Raw genomic sequence first — 18,588 nt, 5'->3', positions numbered from 1 at the left:
AACACATCGCTCACTCCTTTCAAGAACGTCATAAATAAAAAAACTTGATTTTTCAGGAGAACGTATTTAAAGTTAAGAAATACAATACAATGTATTAAAAATAAATATCAAGCCACTTATTGAACTTTTTACTGTGCAACAGATCTTTTTAGGTAAAATCTGAAGGTTTTTTTTTCCATTTGAAAAATATTTAGGATATTGAAAAAAATAATGAAAAAATACCTTTTCTTCAAAATGCAAAAACAACACTTCCTGCCCTGTAGCGGGTAAATATTAAGTCAAAAATTTGCCGCTCTTGCTGGGATATAGTTTATTTTCTGGGCATTCCGAAAACATGAACAACAGAAAATTGTCGAATTTTGATTTATAACGTTCTTGAAAGGAGTGAGCGACATGTCAAAAATCAAATTATTCTTCAAAACCTCATCTACACCCAGTGGTGCATTGGGCATAATACTTGTATTTACTTGATCCCCTTCTGGTAATCGAACCCGGGACCTCTAGTCCGATAACCGAGTACGCTGACCATTACACTATGGAGGAAGACAAGAAATACGAGAATTTACTTAAGTCAATAAAATGAAAACATTTCCTGTTAATTTGCTCGCATGAAGCGTGTATACTTTTTCCATGGCGCATTTCAAAGAACGTTAAGAAATAATAAACGAAATTAGGTTAATGAAATTTCAACATTAGATTCCTTTCCGCTCATTTTTCATTCTTCGGCGAACGAGAACGGCGCCGGATAGAGTTTGTGTGAAGGCTACTGGGGTGGGATAATTACGACAAATGAACCTTGCCTTAATATACACAGAGGTGTGGAAGGTAATGCAAAGCCTCCAGCCTACACCCTTTCGGGCGTACCGCGCGGCGAATCGTCGATGAGGGAAATGTTCAGCCTTATACTTGGCTCCAAAAATTTCAGCGGATAACAAAATATTTCAGCATGATACTATAGAGATTTTAGTATAAAATATCTGAAAGCTTGTAAAAAAAAATATGTTTAACATTTTTTACACTGAAAGCATTTTTCCATTCGCAGACTCTTCGTACTCTTCATTATTTAAATATAAATATATTTTCAGCATTTTGAACGTGTCTAAATACTTTTTCACAAATCTCGATTATCTTTAATTCAAAGTAACTATTTTTGGCATCTCAACATAGATACATTAGAAAATTCAAGTCTGGGGATTTACAGGTCATCGGCTTGGTTAACTTCACACATCGCTCACTCCTTTCAACAACGTCATGTATCAAAAATCATCAATTTTCAGTTGTGCATTTTTTCGGGACGTCCATAAAATGTACTATATCCCAGCAAAAGCGGCATATTTTTAACTTAATATTTACCAGCTACAAGGGAGAAAGTGTTGTGTTTGCCATTTGAAGAAAATTTATTGTTTGATTACTTTTAAAATACCAAATATTTTTCAAATGGAGAAAAACCTTCAGATTTTACCTAAAAAGATCTGTTGCACAGTAAAAAGTTCAATAATTGGCTTGATATTTATTTTTAATACATTTCATTATATTCTTAAACATTTAAAACGATCTCCTTGAAAAATCAAGTTTTTTAGATGTGATGTTGTTGAAACGAGTGAGCGACATGTGTAATATCAAGGGTAGAATTGGTGAATGTTACACGCGTGTAAAGTGATCACTTAACCAAGCCCAGACTTCCATATTCTTCTTCATCTATATTGAAATACCAAAATATTCATTTATTGTATTATTTTGAGAAATAAAAAGACTTTGTTTTTTGATCCACTCACAATGATAGTAGATCAAAAAACAAAAAGTCTTTTTATTTCTCAAAATAACATATTACTATGATCCACAAAGTTAAGCCTTTGAATATTCAAAATATATTTATATGTACTTTTTAATAGATTTATATTATCCACTGACACTTCGTGATGGAATTGCATTTTATATATTGAATGTTAAAATCAAACACTGTTTTTTTGAGTCTTCTAAAATGTATTAATTGTTTAAAAAAAACACATAAAAAAGTCACAATTGTTTCGCCTTGTTATAGCATTTTCAAACGATTGAATTTTAATTTTAACAAATGATTCAGCAGTCACTCTGTTATAATAATATATCTATCCATTTTTTATTTAAGTTTTTAAGTATCACTATTTCTTGAAATCTATTGTGACACGTGTTTCGATGCATTCCGCATCATTTTTGGTATTTGAAAATGATGCAAAATGACACATATTTTACAATTGATTCTAAGACTTCTAAGTGGCTTACTACATAAAACTTAAATTTGAAATGATCAAATTGTACTTTTATATATATATTATTAAATTAAAACCAATATTTTTAGCTTTTCCACTTTATTTTTATTTGACCAGCGACCGGTCGCTGGTCAAAAAAAAATAAAGAGGAAAAGCTAAAAATATTGGTTTTAATCTAATAATATATTATTTATATGTATATTATTTAATAGACACATTAAATATCATTTTTAAGATAAATAAACTGAATTTGCTTTAAATCTTTGTTCATAATAAACAAAATAAATTTTACAAGGTAACGTATAAATCTTATTTAAAACATAGTTAAAGTTATAAAATACAGACATTATTTTAGTGATATAACTGTTTTTCTCACACAACCTTATTGGAAATCGAACCCGAATATCCGGAACCTTATGATTGATTGCCAAACGTGCTTACCACTCAGTGTGGGGATGGAAATACGTGGATATGAAGAAGTCATTACTACCCTTGAATTATATAACTCTTTTTATTTAAAAAAATTGGGGATAGTCAGCTGAAGACTTCGTTTTGACATCTGAACATAGATGATGAAAAATATGGACCTCTTATTTTTTGACATCTCATCAAAGATGAAGAAGAATATGGAAGTCTGGGCATTTACGGGGCTGATGACTATCATAGGCTAGTTTAAGTGATCACTTTACACACGTGTAACATTCACCAATTCTACCCATTATTGACAGCCACACTACTCAAATTCTCGGAAGTTCAATATATATGAACTTTAGAAACTTAGAAATGAAAATGAAATTTAGAAACCTTGTTCTCGAATCACTGGAACTTCACTAGAGACATCTATTGGTGAGATGTAAAGAAGCTTTTTATTAAGCAAAAACTCTTATATTAGTATGTGAGGTCCTGGATCCGAATCCTGGATTATAATCACACACGTCTGTTCCTCTACAAGCACATGAGCTTGGATTATTTATTGAAGAGAACTACGTTATTAATTTTAAGATTTTAAAATATGAATGTATGGAAAATGAGTTCAATCATTGAAAAAACTTGTGTTAACATATTATATAATACAACAACAATAAAAAAATAAATAAAAAAAGATAGTAATAAATGTAAATGTTCTGAAAAAAGTGAGGTCGCCTGAGTTTTTTTTGTTCAATTCGATTTAAATTTTAAAACGAGTCGTTTAAATAAATTGGTGTCCGAAATGGTCTACGTTATTCTGCTGAATAAAGGTGGTAGACGACAAACAATTAAAAATTTAATTAAAAATTGCGAATTTGGAAGAAAAATTGTAGATTTTTTTGTTATTATACTCGTAATTAAAAGTGATTAAATCGAATCTGATATAATACAAAGTAATCAAATAATTAAACTTAAGGATGAAAGAAGACTTCGTTCAGTTCAAATGCGTTCCCTTAGACGAATGTGCCGCAAAACGTTGTATAATAGATGTTCGACTCGTGATGTGAGGTAAGAATGCAAGGCTGCGATATGCATTATCGATAAAATTAAGAAAGGTGTGTTGAGATTGTTTAAGCATGTGAATCAAATGAGTGAATAAAGGATAGTTTAACAAGTTTATGAGGCAAATGTGGCTGGTAATAGGAGCAGAGGAAAGCCAATAAAAACTTGGCGCGATGAAGTATTTCAAATACTTGAAAGTGGTCAGATCAGGAGTTGAAATAATCGTTGAAAAAAGAGTTGAGTACGAGAAGATGTACGAATTTGAAAGAGGTGAAGATTGTGTGCAAAGATAGATTGGTGTGGCGTTCTATTCTCTGTACCTACCCTTGCGGAAAAGTAGCGTGACATTCATCTAGTTAGATGTATTTTTTGATTGATAAAATTACTATCATTATACCAACAAATAGTTTTACGATTAAATACATACATACATAAAACTTTAAATGAATGTATTTGTAACACTCTCCTTATCATTCATCGTTCGCTTTGTTTAATACCATTTATTCGTTACTACCAGTTTCGAAACAATCATTCTATAATCAAGTCATTAAAATGAAATTATTACAGTCTGACATTTAAAGAAAAATAAAATTTCGAAAGAGAGAAAAAAGACAAATGATTCACAGTGAAAATATTTTCAAAAGTGGACTTGAAATTATATTTAGTTGTTTTATTTATTTTTTCGGAATTAACTTTGTAGTAAGACATGTTTCAATGATTAATGAAAACACTTGTTTTTTACCACTTGTGTTTTATTATTGACTACATGTTTCAGAAGTTAAACTTCCATCATTCAGGTCTGTATAATAACTTATTAATAGTTATTATACAGACCTGAATGATGGAAGTTTAACTTCTGAAACATGTAGTCAATAATAAAACTTAAGTGGTAATAAAAAAAAACAAGTGTTTTCTTTAATCATTGTAAATTTAGTTGTATTTGTATTTTAACGTATTTGGTTTCAGTTTCAAATGAAACCGTAACGGGTGCCCTAGTTTTCATTGGCACGCAGAACGTGACATCGCAGTTTTGCCGTTTACTTCACTAATTATCCGTGCCAATTAATGGTTATACACGATAAGTCGAAATAGTTGAGAACAAACGTGAGGCTACATTATTTTAGACAGTAAATTTCGCCGAGAACTTCCTATGTAATTAATTTCTGGCGGGATTATGTACTTTCCTTGTCTGACGTAAAATGATTGTAATACATCATGTCTACTGGTCGTGTTTTAACAAAATTGATGGGGAAAGAAATCTCCGGTGAACCATTTGGGCTGACAAACTGATTGGACTACAAAGCTTAGGGTGAAGATCCCTGTTATTGTCACTCTGACCAGATTGGTTAGATCAGTATTGATTGACAACAAAACCATTAATTGTATCAAATTACGGTCACAAAAGATCAAATACACTTTAAAACTTAAAAAATTAAAAAGTTTTTTCTTTTATATATTAAATGTTTAAATTAAACACTGATTTTTGATTCTACTAAATTGTTTACAACATTTTGAGTGTGCCCAAATACTTGTTCACAAAATCTGGATTATCTCCAATTACAGGAGTCATTTTCATATTATTTTTGACATCTCATCAAAGATGAAGAAGAATATGGAAGTCTGGGCATTTACGGGGCTGACGACCGTCATAGGCTGGTTTAAGTGATCACTTTCCACACGTGTAACATTCACCAATTTCAAACGTTCAATGATGGGTAGAATTGGTGAATGTTACACGTGTGTAAAATTATCACTTAAACCAGCCTATGACGGTCGTCAGCCCCGTTAATGCCCAGACTTCCATATTCTTCTTCATCTTTGATGAGATGTCAAAAATAATACTAAATTGTTTATTGTAACTGCAGACAGTTGGTAGAATTGCATATTTAATTGTTGGATAGCAAAATGTTACACGGTTATTGTATTGAATTCTACTTTTACTTACATTATTTGTTTATAATAATATATGACGCGTTTCGTCTTATTAAGACATTATCAAACACTGGCTATAAATATTTACAAAATGTCATTATATACTTACAATAATAATTGCTATTATTAGGTCTAGGGGTACATAATATAATGGTGGGTACTTCAATGAGTAATGTGGATTTCTGTGAAGCTGACCACAACAGTCCACTAAGACGATAAGTTAATATAGATCTATGAAGAAGATTTATATATACTTTATATGTACTCGTATATTGTTTATATTATATTTCTTTAATTCATCCCCTAAACTCCATTTAATGTAGATTACGGCATAAATCAACTAGTTTTAACTACTACTCTATAATATTTTCAATTTATGAAAGAAAATAATCTCAAAACGGCACAAACTAGGGCAAAAACTGAACATCTGCTCTTTGGCTGAATTATTATCATTTAAAGAATAATCTAAAAAGCGGTTGAGTTCCTTTAAAAAGGGAATAATTAATTTTTTTCAGAGCGCTGAAGCTTTTCTATTTCTCCTCATTTCAGGCAAATTCTCATTTTAGTTTTGTTTTGATCCTTAAAATATTGACGCAGTCTGTACAGTGGCCGTTTTGTGCTATTTTCATTAACTAAATATTTTAAAATTTGAAACTAAAAATTAAACCCAGTTAAAACTGGGTACCTGGTGCACAGCGGAATTTCTTATCACTAATATGCAATACTTTTAATACTTAATGCATTGTATTTGTGTAATAAAACGACTACTACAAACTTTTTTTAATTTTTATTTTATTCAACTAGTAACCGAGTTTCATTATTACCGACTTCATCAGATTGGTGAGAAGCTAGACAAAATTTCTGTTATAAACACAACAACGCAGGGGTTGAAAAGCATGATTTCATTTATTTTTTCTCATGAAACGAATTTAAATTGTTTTAATTAAAATACTGTATTAAAATAATCGTATTACTTATAAGATATGGGGTTAGGGCTTTTTAATTCATATAAAGTACTTGTATTTTTTAAAAAAACTTTTTTTTTATAGACACACATTTTTTTCATTTTAAACCTCAAATACTTGCGATATTATCGTTAACTCTTTTTTATTACTTTTAAATGTGCATTGTTTTCTTCCAGTTGACTTTAAACAGAAACAAAAGGCATTATTTTGTAGAATTTTTGTGATTTTGTAAAAAAAAATTAATATTGTTTACAAATGTAAAAATCAAAAAATAAAATTAATAAATAAAAACTTAACATTAATTTAAAGCACTTTATCAAATATTTTAAAGGCTCTTCTCGTTTACGATTGATTTTAGCTCTTACAAACAAAATACATTGTAATATCAATAAACAAAGGATTTAAGAAGATGATGAGATGAGAAGAAGAGGAGATGTAGAGATAGGATCAAAAAAAGAAAAATAATAATAATCAACTCACATTAAGAAAAATGTAAAGTAAACTATTCAATCTACATTAATTTAATCATATTCAAACGTGGACAGAAGAAATGTTCCTTAAATATAACTATGAAATGAGTACATCTCAGAATTTTTGAAACTGTTTGAAACGGTTTCAAGATCAAGTAAATTCAAAGTGCTCTCCCTTACGATATTGTTTTGTTTTGCGGTTGAATTTTCTCATATTTCTCAAACTTGATTAATTACTACAAAACTGAAGGAAGACGTACTATTTAGATTGATTTCTACTAGACGTAGCTGGGTTGGTTTTGATTGTGCTCTCAAGTTACCCTTAGCGATATCCCGCACAACCCTATAGCATACATCACAGCCCCTAAATGGAAGCCCATTACCGAAACATATTTGCCTCTTAGAAAGCTCTTCACGAACTGCCTGGGTTTTTTGGACAAATCACATTTTTTGGGTTATAAGTAAAATCGCTCTCAATAATTTTGAGTTTTTTGGTCATTTCGCAATATTGATTTTTTCAATTCTACAATGCGTACCATTGAGTATTGAATGATTTATTGTTGATATAGCTAGAAGGAGAAAAACAACTTCCGTATTTAGAGATTTAGGTAATATGGAGGTCCAATTTTATTGGTTTTATATGGTTGCAAAAAAATATTTCAATTTAATTCATTAACTAGACATTTTTAGTTATAAATTATCTCATATGAGCTACCCTGTGCTCCTTAAATGTACTTTTGTGCTTGGAGAGAAAATCATACATAATATTTATTTTTTGTACTTAACTAAGGGGATATTCACAAACACAGAATTCATTCCACCGAAGACCACCGGACTGGTAATACGTCTTTCTACGCCTGATTTTTCTCGTGAATATATTTAGGATATTTTTATGTTTATAAGAATATATAATAAATATAAAAATAATAAAACTCTTATCCGCAACCCAATGGTGCATAGGGCACTGCGTCATATAAACGCAGTGTTATCTTGATGGTTTACACATGAAGGAAAGGTGATCAGCCCTCCGCTTCAGATACCAGTCCAGGGTAATAATGAATAAATATGACAGTGAAAAAATCACTTATATTTATTTTACCCCCCTTGGGAATCGAGCCCGGGACCTCCAGAACGGTAGCCGAGCGTGCTGACCATTACACTACAGAGGCGGACATTAGGTATATATAAGAATATATAAAGAAAAATATTTTTACAGTACTGTCAGTAGTTGGCATGACTGAAAATGCTATAACAAGGTGAAACAATTGCCACAAATTTTATTTTAATGTGTTTTTATTAACAAAATACAATATAGTAGACTCTAAAAACCAGCATTTAATTTTGTTAATGATAACCTTAATTTAAATATAGTTCAACAAATTAAACACCAAATCTATAAATACTTATAATATACAAATATGAAGTCATTTTGTTTCTTTAAAAGTGAACAGCAAATTGTGACCACTGTTTCGCCTTGTTGTGGCATTTTCAAACTACTGACAGTAGATTGAAAATGCCATAACAAGGCGAAACAATTCTAACAATTTTATTTTATTTTAAAAAAATAAAATAATACAATTTATTTCACTCTAAAAATCGGTGTTCAATTTAATTATTTAATACAAAATTTAAAATGGAGTTTTCTATAAATGGTTTGAATACCAAATACAAAATATTGGAAGCCTTTTTGTATCTTTTAAACCAAACAGCCTTGATCCTTTTGTGATACTGCGATCGACCCATTACGTATAAATAATTCTCTCAAACAGCCTCGCATCTTTTAATATCCGTGCAGATATAGCGTTTAGCCATGTCATAATCTAAAAAAACTTCTTGATATGGACAGCCGTGATTGATTGAAAACGCTGAGTGAAAAAATATTGGATAAATCTTTTTCCATAGCGAGAGTGAGTGAAAGGAATCATCACAAAGCGCCATTGTGTTGGCATTTTGGAAACTCTCAAATGGTGCTCTATATGACAATATGACACGGGTGGGTTTCAAATGGACCGCTATAGTGTGACCTCAACAATAATTGAATCCAGGTTACTGAAACGCGCGGCTCGGTAGTGTAGTGGCTAGCGATGTTTGCGTCAAAATCCCGGTGGGTATATGAAAATTTACTAACTAACTAACTAACTAACCATCACGCCACTTGCCACAGGGGTAGGCGGAAATAATAGAACGCTATAACACATTTAATGTAATTAAAAAACAATAAATAGTAATTGTTTTATTATATGTTTATAATGGTCAGCACGCTTGGCTACCGTTCTGGAGGACCCGGGTTCGATTCTCAGGGGGGGTAAGAATAAATATAAGTGATTTTTTCACTGTAATATTTATTCAATGTTACCCTGGACTGGTACTTGAAGCGGAGGGCTGATCACCTTTCCTTCATGTGTAAACGATCAAGATAACACTGCGTTTATATGACGCAGTGCCCTATGCACCATTGGGGTGCGGATAAGGGTTTTATTATTTATTATTATATCTTTATAAAATTAATAGACTTTGTTTTCACCACTTTTTTTATTCATGTAATTCAACCTACCGGTTTCAACAATACATTGAAACCGGTAGGTTGAATTATATGAATAAAAAAGTGGTGAAAACAAGGTCTATTAATTTTATAAAGATATTATAAAGTGTACCACAAAGTATCTGCAAAAAAACATTTAAGAAAATACTTTGTGGTAAGACATATTAAAATGATTAAGGAAACACTTGTTTTTATAACACTTGAGTTTATTGATGACTACTAGTTTCGGAAGCTAAGCTTCAGGTCTGAATAATAACTTTGAGTAATAATAATTAAATGATTCATCTGAATGTATGTTCATATAAATTCATTTTATTCCTTCCTTTCCTTTTTTGTTTATCATATTTGGCCACCATACTGTAGGTCCCAGGTTCGATTCCCAGGGGGAGGGGTCAACAAAGATTTGCGTTCTTTTATTACAATATTTATTAAATATTACCCTGCACTGGTGGAGGACTGATCATCTTGCCCTGAATAAATATTGCGACAGTAGAATGCAATGCCCTAAGCACCATTGGGTACATGAGGCACAGCATTTTAAACAGACGTACACACAAACACACACACACACACACAAATGTGGGTGTACATACATATATGTATACAAAATCACTATTTATTCACTCATACTTAGGAATGGGAAGGTATGTATGAAAAATACATTACAAACACCCAGACCGATTGAATATGAATATTTCTTGAATTGTTACCTACATGAAGGCAAGGTGATCACTCCTGAGCTTCAGGAACCAGCTCAGGGTAATATAAAATAAATATTATAAGAGAACAGAAGGTGATCAATACTGCAGTTTTTAAACTAGTCAGGGTAATATTTAACGATTATGAGAGTGAAAATCACTTATACGTTTAGATATCTCAGCATAAATGAAGAAAAACATGAAGTCTACAGGGCTAACGTTCGGCATAGACTGGATTGATTGATCACATTACACACGTGTAACATTGCCCAATTTTACCCATAATTGACAACCATACAACTCAAATTCTTGAAACATCTAGATACATACTCGTATATCGATCAAAATGAAAAACACCATAGGTGCCTCTAGTGAACTTTCGCATACTGTTTTAAAAGCCACGACTATCAAAATCCAATATATTCACTGTCCGACCTATAAAACCGATCGAAATTTCTCTAGCAGCTTCTCAAAATTTCTCTTCTCATTATCACGATACATGGATAACTAGCTCTTGTGATCAGAACACTGACCTACCGAAGGCTTCTTTCGTCGAAATCATGATATATCCAACATGTTCAAGTCCTACGAAATTCCAGAAACATGACGTTTAAAACGTCTTCAGTAGGTACATATATCGAAACCAATATTTTAATACACTGCTTTTTTAATAATATTTAATAGAATGCCGAATGAAAATAACGACATCTCCATACCCTTGAAAAACATTACAGCAAAACATAAAACTTTTCTTTACAGCATTTTGAGTGTGTCTAAATACTTGTTCACAAATCTGGATTATCTCCAATAAGGATTTTTTTCATTATTTTTGATGATATATATGAAGATAAATATTGAAGTCTGGATATTAACATGGCTTATTTAAAGACATGGTCTGTGTGTGGGTTAACAGTTTATTTTAGGCTATATTAAATGTGTATATCTTCCACTTCTAGTATTTGATATAATTCTAGTATTTATAAAAAATATTGGTATTTACTTAATAAAACTTAAATAAAAAAAAATTAACGAAGAAAAATTTAAAAGCTATCTGGGGTGGAGGTTAAAGAAAACATTTTATTTATGAAATTAAATTTAAATTGAATAAAATGTTGAAAAGAAATTTACCAAGAAAAATGTACGATATTAAAAAAAATGGTAAAATATAATTTTTATAAACCATAAAGTTACAAAAAGCTTGTTCATAAAATAAATATTTATAAAAAAAAAACCGTCAACGTTAAAAACGGCGAGTTAGAATAAAATCAACCAAAAAATAATACATTGTAAACATAAAATTTTAATACAGAAAAGTAATCATGAAATAAATGAATTAGTATTTCTAGGGAATCGGAATTAATGCTTTTCATTTCCCGACATTGGTTATTTTTATTTATTTACAATAATTTAAAGTATAAATTTGAATATAATTATTTCTCTTTTATGGAAAAAAACTAGAACGGGCCTTTGATCGTCAATTTTCTTTCATAAATCTCAATTTGCTTCACTTTCATACGATATACTCATATGTTGCATGTCTAAAAAGGGTTTCAACTGAAACTGATTATGTCCCTCTTAACTGGCAAATATTTTACACTCAAAAAGAAATATAAGTCGTAATGTTTTCACATTTTACAAACAAAATTTAATGCTATTACTTCTTCTAACAGATTATTTGTTTGGTCAAAAAGATCACTTGTTCATCATTAATCAATCTGTTCTGCTCATTTCCGTTAGTGAATGTTTTCATGTTTTAAATCCACTTCATTCGAATAATGTATACACAAATATATATATATATATATATATATATATATATATATATATATATATATATATATATATATATATATATATATATATATATATATATATATATATATATATATATATTTATATATATGTATATATATATATATAATATATATATATATATATATATATATATATATATATATATATATATATATATATATATATATATATATATATACATATATATATATATATATATATATAGTGTTCGCCTCCGTAGCGCAGTGGTCAGCGCGTTTGGCTACCGTGCTGGAGGTCCCGGGTTTGATTCCCATGAGGGTCAAAATAAATATGGCCGATTTTCACTCTCATATTTATTTAATATCACCCTGGACTGGTACAAGAAGCGCAGGGCAGTTCACCTTGCTTTCATGTAATTTACAATCAAGATAACACTGCGTTGCATGCACCATTGCGTGCGGATAAGGGTTAGAAGAAGAAGAATATATATATTTATATATATATATATATATATATATATATATATATATATATATATATATATATATATATATATATATATATATATATATATATATATATATATATATATATATATATATATATATATATATATATATATATATATATATATATATATATATATATATAATATATATATATAACCATAACAATTATATTCACACATCATTCTGTCTTTGCAGACAATTTTTGCCTCTTTCGCATTCATGCTTCTGCTCATATGATTCATACCCGCCAATTATTCCGACTTCCGACTAACGACTTACATATAAACATATGTATATTGTTTATTCATATTTTTGTAAGTCAATTATTTCCATCGACATTTATAATGACAGCATTCTCAGAATTACAAGAAATATTTCATCTCATAAATTGAAGATTCTGTGTATTAACTTACATGTTTTATTTTCTATATTTTGCTATCGTAGCGCATATCGTAGCGTGAAAATAAAATAAAACTCTTGGAAATATATTAAAAATAACAAAAATGATAGAAAAATTATTATTATTTCCGATAGTAAAGGTTATCGAGGAGTTTATACAAAATACAAGAGAATCTTATGGACTTCTTTCAAAACCTTTTTGCAGTATTGAGGTATAATATAAATTGTTATTTTATTGACTGCTGAGTAAGAAAATTTAAAACATTTCAAAAACTTACTTATATGTACCATACATATACATGCAGATGCAGAATTTGTGAACCAAAATTCAGACATACATATTTAAAATATTGTGAATAAAAAACTGATATTTTCAGGCTTTTCCTAATATGTAACATAATTCCAGAAAGAATTTTACACACATGAAGCTTTCTGCCAATAAAAAAACTTACTTATTCCAATCAAAGATATCACTGACGAAGAAACAGGCATAGATTTTTTTTCACTTGAAGCATAAATGTAACATTTCAGCAGAAATTTCAGTAGTGTGGTGGAATGGTGAATATTACACAGTGTATTAAATAATCACTTGAACTAACCAATGACTGATATTAAGCCCTGTTCCTAGACTTCCATATTCCTGCCTTAAAAAGACTTCTATATCGATTTCGATATAGCAATCAAAACTTTCTTGAGATCAAGGTAGTTAACATATTTTGAATGTAGTCAGTTTTCAGGTATCCAGCCAGAATAATCGTCGGGTATGTATGAGGAGTCGCATGAATATGGATGAAGCGAAGATTGTTTGTGAAGACATATCGATGTGACTTTCCATTCTATCTGCTTATCCTTGCAGAGAAGCAGCCTATGGTTAGATAGTTAGCATTTTCAACTTTTCCATAGCTAATAGACACTCATTTTTCATAGCTCCAAAACTGTTCTATTTATTCCACAAAGACTATTTGTTAGATGTTAATTACCTAAATTTGTGTAGATTTAAAATTTTGCTTTGATCGTTTATTGAAGAGACAGATTTAAGCTCCTTTTTTCTTTTAGACGTATCACTCGTATAGTACGCGCTTGCTAACTTTTTACTTTTTACTCTTTCATCTTTTTTATGTTTTTAAGTTTTTAATTTTATTTTTAAAAATTCAATGATTTTTTTTTTGTTTTCTGATAGTAAAGTATTTTTGTATTTTATATTAACATTATTTTTCTAGTCTACTTGTAATACCTTTACCCTTATACCCTTTACTATGACCTAAATTATATTGTATACCTACACACAGGCCATGCCTTTGTGGGATCTTTTTTTGTATTTATATTTTACTCATTTTTTTATTTGAATTTATGTCATGTTTGTATAATGCAAAAGAATTTAAAATAAAGAAAAAAAATGGATTTTTGAAACCATTAATTATCATTTCGTTTGTGAGTTTCCACGCACTTAAGTCATAATAAAAGCACGGTATGTATTGGAGTTTTTTATTTTTATTTTATCATTATGAATGGGGGGCTACTATGGTTAATGGATACATATTTATGAAAGGTAGCGCGTGTTGGTAAGGTCCTCAATACGAAATAATGGCCAATAGAAACTTTTCACCTCAGGATAGACCCAATTCATGAGTCAAAACTTTAACACTTAATGTATTTTACTAAAATGTGTGAAAGCTTTTATGAACTTTGGCACTTAAACTGAGTAATTTTTAGTATTTTTTTAACCATTTTATGAATAAAGTTCATCAAGTCATGTCAGTACAAACTCTAATAGATTTTTTTTCTACTTGGAACTTTTATATTTTAATAATTGATTAAATAGATTTATATTATCCACTGACACTTCGTGATGGAATTGCATTTTTAATATATTATAAGATTAAAACCAATATTTTTAGCTTTTACACTTTTTTTATTTGACCAGCGACCGGGTTTCGTCGTTACCGACATCATCAGACTGGTGGGAGGCTATACAAATTGTTATGTTATATATAAAAGAAGGCAGGAGTTGATAACCATGATTTGATATAATTTTATTGAGAAATTAATTTAATTTGAGTGAATTTAAGTATTGTATGATATTAAAATAAAAATATAAAAAATATTTTTAATATCATACAATACTTAAATTCACTCAAATTAAATTAATTTCTCATTAAAATTATATCGAATCATGGTTATCAACTCCTGCCTTGTTTTGTATATAACATAACAATTTGTATAGCCTCCCACCAGTCTGATGATGTCGGTAACGACGAAACCCGGTCGCTGGTCAAATAAAAAAAGTGGAGAAGCTAAAAATATTGGTTTTAATCTAATAATATATTAATTGATTCAATTATTTCGTCAGAACTATCGCTCGTCATCTTGTGGATATACAGGTTGTTTTTTTTTTTAATACTATATGAGTTCCATTTATGATAGAACTTTATTTTTTTCACTAAATATGCCTGTAATTTATGATACATTATTGATTATTTTAATGAAACAATCTTACAAATTATTGATATCGAATTCCAGACATATAAAAATGTGTAAATTTATCGTTTTGTCTTCCTCCGTAGAGTCACGAGTGTTTGGGTACATGTTGGACGTCTAAGTTCGATTTCCAGGGGTGTTACATATAAATATATTTCATATAAATGAGTACATATATAAATGTATACATAACATGTTTTGTATATTAAAAGCATTTTTAACTTTGTGGCATGGTAATATAACACTATCATTATCATTCATCGTTCACTTTGTGAAATACCACTAAAAAGTGGTATTACATAAAGTGAACGATGAATGATAAGGAGAGTTTTAAATAAAATATTACTCTGGGCCGGTATCTGTAGCGCTGTACATCAATTAAATATATTAGTACATGTACCATTAGGTGCAGAAAACGGTCGGTAATAGTATTTATTTAGACGTTTTTTTGAAAAAAACAAAAGCTTTCTAGGACAATTATTATATGATAAAGCTGGCGAATCCTCTGAACAAAAATTAGTTCCTATTAAGTCTTTCAAGGGTCAGAATACAATTTATTAATTAATTCGGTAGTTTCTTAATTTTTTATCAACTTTCATTCATTTATTTTTTTCATTTATTTATTTATTTATTTATTTACGGCATTACTGCCTTTTACAAAAAATAACATAGAAATTAGAAATAAAGAAAGATTAAAGAAAATAATAATAAATTATGTAAAATTAAAATAAAAATATAACATTCACCATGGTTTATATTTATGTTGTATATGTACCATCACGCCGTTTTCCCGCAGGAATAGGCAGAGAGGATAGAACGCCACACTCTTCTGTCCTGACATACACTCCTCGCCTCCTTCACATCCATACATCTAGTCATACATGCCCTCCGATTACGCAGACTTTTGACACCGCCAGATTTTAGGTACTGATTGATCTGATCGTGCCAAGTCTTTTTCTTAAAATATATAAATATATATATATATATATATATATATATATATATATATATATATATATATATATATATATATATATATATTCAAAATCTCATTTTGATCACATATAGTTAGAATTACCTTTTTTTTATGGTTGTACTCATCCTTAAACAAACAATTTATTTCTTTAAACATAAAAACATTTTTTTTACAATTCCTTAACCACATTTATGTATTGGAAATAAATTCCTTCACACAATTATATTTTCAAATTCCTTCACTCAAATATGAAATAATAAAATTATTTTTACCTCCTTTGTTCCTCCTCCCTTCCACTTTCGATAACTTTCACAACCATCACAAAAAATATAAATCTAATATTTTCATCCAATAATTATTTTTTTTAAAAACCTTTGAAAAACAGTAACAAAGTCAAACAATTAAAGGAGCTTTTTTCGAGAGTCAATATCTTAAGAAAATAAATTGGTCAAAGTACAACTTCTGAACACCGCACTTAATGCCGAAAAAGTTTGTTTTCAAAATTGTCCCGAAGTTTTGAGAAGAGGTACGGAATACGTAGCGACTACTTGAAGCGAGAGAAGGAGTGTAACTGAATACCAGTTGGCTGCGGAGAGTACGATTATCACCTTAGCGCATGAATTTTCCAGTGCGCAGTGGCCGCTTTGCATTTGTTTCGAAGCTTTGCTGCAATAAGCATTTTGAGAGCTTTTCAAGTGTCAGTAAAGAAGGAATGGGGTGCTCGAGAAAACCAAGGGGATTGAATAAGTTATCAGATGACAGAGAGAAATCTGAAAATGCTCATTTGATAATCTCCAATACAAGAGAAATGTGTCATTTCATTAACTGATTCGGCAGTCACTTTATGGTAAAGTCTATCCATTTTTAATTAATGTTTTGCCTAGTAAACACCACTTTTTCTTAAAATCTAATGTGACACGTGTCTCGATGCATTCCGCATCATTTTCAAACACCGTATGTGAAGCAATTCCAAAATTTTCAAAAGAGTTGTCACAGTAGATTTTAAGAAATCGTGGTATTTACTAAGTAAAATTCAAATTAAAAATGAACAGCCTTAAATATTAATCATCTTCCAACCCTTATCCACACCCAATGGTGCATAGGGCACTGCAGCGTATTGATCGTTGACATAGCGTTATCTTGATCGTTGCTTACATGAAGGCAAGGTGATTACTCCTGTGCTTCAAGGACAAGTCCAGGGAAATATTAAATAAACATTAGAGTGTAAAATCACTTATATTTATTTTTGCCCCCCTCCTGGGAATCGAGCTCGGGACTTCTATTACGGTAGTTAAACACTGTAACCATTGCACTAAATAAACAAGAATTTTTTGTAAGGTTTTTTGTGTTTTTATACTTATACAATATTATTACATTCAAACTTTTTCGATTTCTTATTGAAGAAGAAGAGCTTTAAATTATTATTACTAGTATTATTATTATAAGTAGTTGTATTGTGAATTTGAACAATTGAAGAATTTATGAAAACTGTTATTTCTATTCATTTCATATAAATATTATGTCTACCGAAACATATCAAAAAGTCAACAAGGAATATTTATGTATTAATTAGCAATCAAACACAGTTTTTTTAAGTCTACTAAGTTTTATTTAATTAACAAAAAACACAAAAAATACATATATTGTGACAATTGTTTCGCCTCGTTAGGGCATTATCAAACGAATGCCTCAATTGTCACATTATTAATTTTAATAAAATACAACTTAGTAGACTCAAAAAATCCGTGTTTGATTTATAATTTATACATAAATTACAATTGTCACAATATCAATTTTTATGTTTTTTTTTGTTAATAAAATACAACTTTAGTAGACTCAAAAAATCTGTGTTTGACTTAAAATTAATAAATAAATTTAAATGGAGTTCTACAAATTTAACGCCAAATTAATAATTAAACAACAAGGAATACCTTTTATAAATACCTGAAAAACTAAGTTATAATGCGACTTAATTTGGTTAAACTGTTCGGTTAGTAGGCATTGTTTAAGTCTTGATCAACTTACACTGTTTTTGTCTAACATTATCGGCTTTTCTTGTCCCAACTCACCCAAGTTGGAAGTAATCAATGTTTTTGTCAGACAATCCATTTGACAGCCATTAAA

The 18,588-nt window shown here is 29.6% G+C and overlaps 1 protein-coding gene across 1 annotated transcript in view; it reads right to left on the bottom strand.

Moving 5' to 3' along the window:
• LOC148306873 (uncharacterized) overlaps positions 1-16,977 on the bottom strand; it is a 95,949-nt gene extending 78,972 nt beyond the window's left edge. Inside the window, exon 1 of the mRNA XM_088264296.1 lies at positions 16,737-16,977. The gene's annotated coding sequence lies outside the window, so the exon portion shown is untranslated. The remainder of the gene's footprint in view (positions 1-16,736) is intronic.
• Between the last annotated feature and the right edge of the window lie 1,611 nt (positions 16,978-18,588).

Source organism: Brachycentrus maculatus, unplaced genomic scaffold (assembly GCF_059751285.1).
Source record: "Brachycentrus maculatus isolate JH-2025_06_01 unplaced genomic scaffold, ASM5975128v1 h1tg000222l, whole genome shotgun sequence".
Classification (NCBI taxonomy): domain Eukaryota; kingdom Metazoa; phylum Arthropoda; class Insecta; order Trichoptera; family Brachycentridae; genus Brachycentrus; species Brachycentrus maculatus.
The sequence above is the reverse complement of the archived record's forward strand: the minus strand, read 5'-3'. Positions and strand labels throughout refer to the sequence as shown.